Below are 7,294 nucleotides of genomic sequence, written 5' to 3' on the forward strand. Positions count from 1 at the left end.
CCTCCACATCATTTGTAGTTGTTTGTATTCTTGTTACTGTGAACTTTCTCAAGTTATAACACTTGATACTGAAATTCACACATTGACTTTTAAGAACCCTCTCCTTCCCTGCTTAGTAGATAGTTCATGATTACAATGTTAGTCTTGAAGTCACATAGGCTATTTAAATATCAGCTATAAACAGAGTGAGAGATGGATAGAGAGTACAGGAGAATTCCCCACAAACTCCCCCAAATACTCCCCATCAGAAACCCCCAGAAAGGGGTTTCTGAGAAGCTTTATATAGCTTCTCAAATATTTACCATTATATCAGGTCAGAGTGAAAACATGGGTGTTGTAACAGCTAAAAATTGAAATATTTTGCCATTTCAGAAACAAATAAGTTTAACACCATTTACTTTTCATAGCTATAGTGAAAACAAATAAAGCCATAGAAATTTTTGAATAATTCTTCCACTACGCATTTGAAAGCACGCAAGACTCACTAAAGAGGAAGAAAAAAAAATCTTTGTCTCATTTTGTATCTCAATTTTAAACAATGCATGTTTCCAGTGAATATTTACAGGCTGATAATAGGCTAGTACAAATTCTAGAAGATACAACAAAAATTATCTGCAGTCTATTCACAAACCTTTGCCATGTCTCAGTGTTTGGGGATGGGCGTATGGACTGCCTTCACCACCCTTGAATAGAAGTCTATTGTGTGGGCATGTTCCATTGGGATCAATGGGACTACATGTGCAATGAGATGCTAATGAACACCAGAAACGATGGTAAAATCTGGCCTGGCTAAAGCATAAGGCTGTTTTTATAAATCACTTCTGAGTCTCTTGCTGTACTTCTTCCAGCTGAGCTGTTGAAACTTCAAATGTTCAGGGAGGCTTTACTATATAAATAAGTTTTTTGCATTATATAAATCACATTTTCCCACCCTTACAGTGTGAATCATTTTCCATTCTCACCATATTTAAAGCCACAGTCCATTTGCAGTGACTATTGCACTGTTGATGTAAATGTGATTCCAGAAATGGAAAATAAAATACGCTGGAGAAAAATAAAATCAAACACAAGTATAAAAGAGAAGAATGATGGTCAGAAAGCAGGCATGTGGGAAAGGATGGTGCTGGTAGTGTGTAGCCTAATGGTCATTGCCCCACCACACCTGCAGAACCCCCGCTGCAGAAATGTTTATGTCTCACATAAAGGGGACGACAGTCCCAGGTCCACCTCAGAAAAGACCTAAGCAACAGTGTAATTGCAGGAGCAGTTGTGCTAGGCAAGTGTTTAAGGTCAGGCACAGGGCTGCTGTGATGTAAGAGAAGGGTGGTTTTCTTGGTCTTCCCTTCAGCCTGGGTTGGAACATAGGATGTGTTATTTAACTGGAAAACCTACAAACCTACAGATGTAACACTAGAAGCCTGTAATTCTTGGCAGCTTGGAGCAGGTTTAGAAGTGCTCAGACACAATAGTAATGAGGATCATAAAAGTCCCACCTCTGTCTCTTAAAATAGAGAGAGAGAGAAGCCTAGGTCCACCAACATCATCTTTTCTCACCAGCTTATGGCAAAGGTTAATTATTCACTATCAAAACACTGTGACGAACTGTGGTGTTTGTTTGCTTATTATGAGGCCTGTCAGGGACAGAACCAAACCTTACTGAAGCTGACTGATGTCTCTTGGTTTCAATAGACTTGGAGGTCAGGCCCCTAAAATTCAAATCACCAGTGCTATTCCTTGCAATAAAGAACCAGTGAGCACTTTAAGGAAGCACTTAATTACTCCAATGAGATCATCTGGGTTTTAAACAAAAATGCTTTAATTGGGGCAGACCCTTTCATATTTGTTTCCCAAGAAGGAAATCGATTAGCAAAATGTTAATAATGAGAGCTTAAGAGAGCCCATGCCAGCCACAGACACCAAGCTCAGCTAAGGGAGCTCACATTTTCTTTTCAGACACCAATGCTAAGCAAAACTGTTTCCAGGGAGGAACCCCTGGGTGAAAAACAAGTTGTCTTCTCTACTTTGCTGATACCACTTCTGTAACCATTTTGCCTGTTATTATTTTGCACTCGAACCAAAAGGGAATGTCCAGTAGCAGCAGTTTCATGTATCCAGATGTAGCCTGAAGCCATCATCCCTTTTCTCTTTGTCAGGAAGATGCTTCATTGCAGGGGTGCTTAGCTGGGTCCCTGGTAAAACACTGCCTTTATAGGGAACTCAGTGGCTTCAGATACTGCCAGCAAATTTAATTTAGAGGGGAAATACATGGGACATGAATGATTCCTCGGTGGAAGTTAGTGCCTCTAGTCCTCTGTCCGGCTGTCAGAAATACTGCTGACTGGGAGCATGGGATGGAACAGGATCTTGCGATCTACAGCCTCTCCTCAACCGGTTTGTACACAGTAAAACAAGCAGCTGGCACTGCTCCTGTGCTACCCTCCTTTTTTCTTTGAGGTATTTTATACACTTAAGGTTCTTCCATACACAAATAATGTAATTCTGGAGTGGAATGAATCCACTCTTGCTAACAATTATTGCCTGTAGCTCAGCGAGACTAACAGGTGCAAATAATGTGGATATATTGAGATGTGTAAAACCTTCACTAAGAGGAATACTGTATAAATAGATAACATAGATAGATAGATAGATAGATAGATAGATAGATAGATAGACAGATAGATAGATAGATAGAAAAGACTAGGAAACAAAAATCAGAACAGTAAAAAGTAAAGAGAAAGAAAAATAAATACTTATTTTTCATTTTATAGCTCTATATGACTGATGTTCACAAGTGCAGTGGGAAGTAATTATTCTCACCACTTCTGAAAGCAAAATTTGATTTAAAATTGAGTTCATAGGTACGTATTTTTTTAGTTGTGTTCTCTTCTTATCAACTTCTTTACTAGGTGAATCCCTACTCCACAACTGGCTGATGTGTTGCAGTCCAAGATTCTGCAGGTATTGATGCCTTTTTTCTAAATTACAGAGGCCTAGTCCTGGATCATTAGTGTATGTGAAATATTCAGAACTCCCTGAAGATTTGGGGAGCATGTGCAGACCTGATATCCTCCACGTTTTTCAATATTTCAAGAGTTTCCATCTATCTGAAATCCTATAGAGTCACTTGTACACAGAAAAATTTTGTGACTTATCAAAATCATCAGAATCCACACACTTAGTTCCTTTAATCTGGATATTCAAGGCAATGTTTCCCATGTATTTTTATTGAAGTAAGACTTGGATTTGGAAAAATAGCAAGTTAAAAAATATTAGCTCAAACTTGGCACATTTTATTAATGAGAATAAAGACCCACTGGGCTTTGTAGTGGCTTACTCTAGTATTAGTAGATTAATTCTAAATATATTGATTTCAGTTAATACTCACCCAGGACTTCATGCCTCTTAAAGATAAAAATAAATGAAAATGACTAAGAGCCCATCTTTGGTATTTTAACAAAATTTCAGTTTTCTTCAGCCTATTTCGTATACTCTGAAATTTCATTTCTGCCCTAAAAAACGTAAAACAACTATACACTTACTGAAAAAAAAATCAGTTAGAGGACATTCTTTGGGGTATAAAAAGGTGGGTTTTTTCTGCCGTTTTGTTTTGTTTGTTTGTTTTTGTTGTTTGGGGTGGGTTGTTTGTTTTGGTTTGGGTTTGTGTTTTGTTCTGTTTTGGTTTGGTTTTTATTCTGGTTGTCTATTTTCCTGTCCCTTATAAGTCACAACAAACAAGAGCTTTTATCCTAGTGAGCAGAAAGACTGAACAAAAGAATGAGTGAATTAATTAATTGATTAATGTATTTTAAAAAGGCTCCACCTGCTCTGCTTCAAAAATCTTTCACTACACTATGGAGAGGTGTGTTACACTGACTAATATTAAAGCCTTCCTCTTAATTTTTGAACAAGAGGATTTGTTCACACTTGGAGCGATTGCTAAAATGCAAACTATGCAACATAGACTCTTCCTTTATTAATGTTCCTAATAATCAGGAAATCACCACCGCCATTGTCCTAAAGGCAACAAGGAAGGCAGTCTATCAAAAATGAAAGGGAAAAAAACTATTTTCACATTGCTTTTTCAGAAATGCCTAATGCACTTGTTTTATCTTAAGGATTTACCTTGCCAGAATGAACAGTTCGCTTACATGAGAAGGATTTAACTTAATATGAGCAAAGGCACTCGTAAGAATTTTTCGCTTTTATGTTCTAAACCCAGTGATGCTTCCTTGCCTTGCAGCAATAGACAAGGTATATGGTAATAAACTGCACGGGAGAGGACCTTGATTTGCCTACCAAACCCCAGTTTGCCAAAAGTTTGCAGAAGGGCTGCTCTAAAAGAGAAAAGGGAAAGCCACGATACTTGTAGCTCCTTGTCAGGGCTACAGCAGATCCCCACCAGTGGCACTGAAGGAAAAGAATTGGTGGCTAAGGGGTGTTGGATTAAAGGGGGGTGGGGGTGGGATTTGTGTCCCCCGTCCCAGACAAAGGTCCCTGTCCCCCGCAGGAAGGTGCTGAAATGCAAAACAAGCTCCCAGCTCCTTTTCTCTCTCTTGGTGGCATTTGGAAGTGTAAAGCTTTGAATACCAATTGCTTGAACTGGACATATGTGAATCTCTTCTAATCCTACTAATCCGGTCCCCAAGTGCTTCTTTGTATGTGGAGGCAACACACATAGATCTAAGTGAAAGTGGCCATAATCCTGGAAATGTGGAAAAATGTCCCAGTGTGGGAGTTGGGAGAGGGAAAAGCTCCCCAGCGGAGGAGACCCGCTGGAAGAGCATTGTGTTTGTCGGGTGAGCAAGGGGCAGCAGTGGGGGCAGGGGAGACATGAAGGAGAGCTCTCACCTTCCCTGAGCTGTGAGGAGGAAAGCAAACCCACTCAGCAGGAAAGCTCCCTTGCAAACAGCCGTCGCACACTTGAGCAAACCCGCAGAACTGAGACAAAGTTTCCAAACGCTGGGAAATTCACCCACCGGCAGCTTTCAGCAATGTGAGCTCAGCAGGCTAGGCACTAATGTGCTGACTTCATTATTTCCCGAACTCACCCAGCTGAATGGCAGATTTGTGTAGGGAACTGTGAGCTATCACTCCATCCTTCACTGGCCACAAAGATAGAGAGAGGAGCTGGGATCATGTACCCAGTCAACAACCCTGGCTCTTATCTTGTGGGGGGACCCTCTTACTCTGTGCAGATGTGAGAAGTGGGCCATGTAAGCAGATATTCTTGCCAAACAGTAACAGGTCAGCAGAGACCAAGTCAGATTGCAAGTGACCAGATGTATTATTATTCCTTCAGCCTCTCTGAAAACTGATTTCAGGCAACAAATCCTCTACATGTACATATGTAAAAGGATAGAGACAGAAGAAGCTTCTATGTCTTTGATTCAACACTGAAATCTCAGCATTTAACCAGGCTGTTATTTAAAATTAACATCCACCTGGATACTAACAAACCCTATGGGTTTTCCAAATATATAAGTCATATAATTCAACCACACGAATTTCCCAAATGTCAGACAGCTAATTTACATTTTCTTGGCTAGTCACTGAATAAAATGTGTTTATACCCCACAGTAGATCGTGTACAAGGAAATTAATCTGGTTTTTGTATGTGCTTTCAAAAGATTTTAAAATATGGAGCAATTGATAACATTATTTGCCAGCCAAATCTTTATTTTGCTCAATAAATCTCCAAATAAAAACATGTTAGGTAAGAAAATCTAAGGCTATATATTCTCTGGGAGTTGACTTTTTTATTACCTCACCAGACTTTGGGCTTTCATAAATAAGTGTCAACTGAAATTAACCTGCTGTTTAGAGACAGTATAAACCATCCCAAAATCAGCCTGGGGACTGGAAGTCCTTTTTTAAATTTTTTGCACAAGAACCTTCTGAATGTCACAGGGACAGAAAATGAGGATAGATCTTTAACTTTGCATGGATAAAGCAATAAGACTGCCTCTTGGAAACATGAAAAGCCAAACCACATAATGTGCTAAAATCACTTCATTAGCAGGGAACTGCTCAGGAAAAAGTTTTGCAGTGTGCATCAAGAACACATAGGATAAAATGGGATGAGAGTAAAACTCTAGCTAAGCCTAGTACTGGTGGACTCTGTGGACTTGACCCCACTGCTGACCACAGAAACACTGCTTATGCGGAGAACTAGTCTCAGCATTCAAGGGACACTGCTGGTATCACATGGACAATATCCTCAAACTCCAGCAGAGCTGCCCTGCTTGCAGTTTGGCCAGGGTGAGGGGGTTTGGTAGAATACAGCCCTTCAGGGAAGAGACAAACCCCAGGATCAGAGTACATTGGCACACTTGTTCCCTATTTTAGACTTCTCAGCCCAGAGGTGCCTGTGGTGTCTGCTACCTCAGGACACTGTGCATTTTACAGGCAGAGCAAGGGTGCTATTTTTTCTGTCAATGTTGAGATATGCGACGAATCCCAGACTGTCCCCAGGCCCTGAGTCCAGAGGCAGCGAGTGGCCCATGTCAATATTGCTGAGGTCCCCTCAAGAAGAAGCTGTTCACACGGCCTCTTCTTACTGGGTGGAAGCCGCAGCCATGTGGTAGCCAGTCGGCCATTTCACAGCATGACCAATAGAGCCCCTGGCTTTACTTGTGGCCCAGCATGTGTGGTGACGTGATGACCCTCAGTTGCTGCTAATCCTACTGCCTCCCCCAAGACCTCTCTGTTCCAAGGCCATTTTGAACAGGACCCAGTGTTCTCCACAGTCTCAGCCTGTGTGGTGAAGTGGCAGTGGGGCCTGTAAGAAACAGATGCTATTGACATGTGAGCAGAGATAATTTTTGGAGGATTGCAGCTGCCCAAAATTTTTATGATGCTTCATATGTTTTTTGAACCCTTCTCCCCAGTCTCCATTTAGTCACTCTGCCCATCTAGCTAAGACATTCCCTGAAGGAGCCATGCAGCTCCAACCAAAAGCGTATTTGTTATGAGGTGACAGTTGGTAATGCTGCAAGCAAGGTCAATATCTATGTCTTGCTCAGCCAAGGCAAACCTTTGTTGTACTGGGCAGTGGAAATATGGGACATGGGACACAGCAGACTTGATGTCAGGACAAGAAATCTTGAAAAATACAGTGCTTCAAATGCTGTTTGGCAAAGGGTCACGCCCAGGCATGACCCTTTGGGTAGGACAGTGCCAGTGTAACTGGGCCATCCTCATCCTGTCATGTAGCTGTACAAGGGCTGCTGACAGTGGACTAGTCCTCATTTGCAAGCAAATTCTGTAGCATAGGAACTAAATTGTGCCACAGTGA

This window comes from Corapipo altera, unplaced genomic scaffold (assembly GCF_003945725.1).
Source record: "Corapipo altera isolate COAL_440 unplaced genomic scaffold, ASM394572v1 2b, whole genome shotgun sequence".
Lineage (NCBI taxonomy): Eukaryota > Metazoa > Chordata > Aves > Passeriformes > Pipridae > Corapipo > Corapipo altera.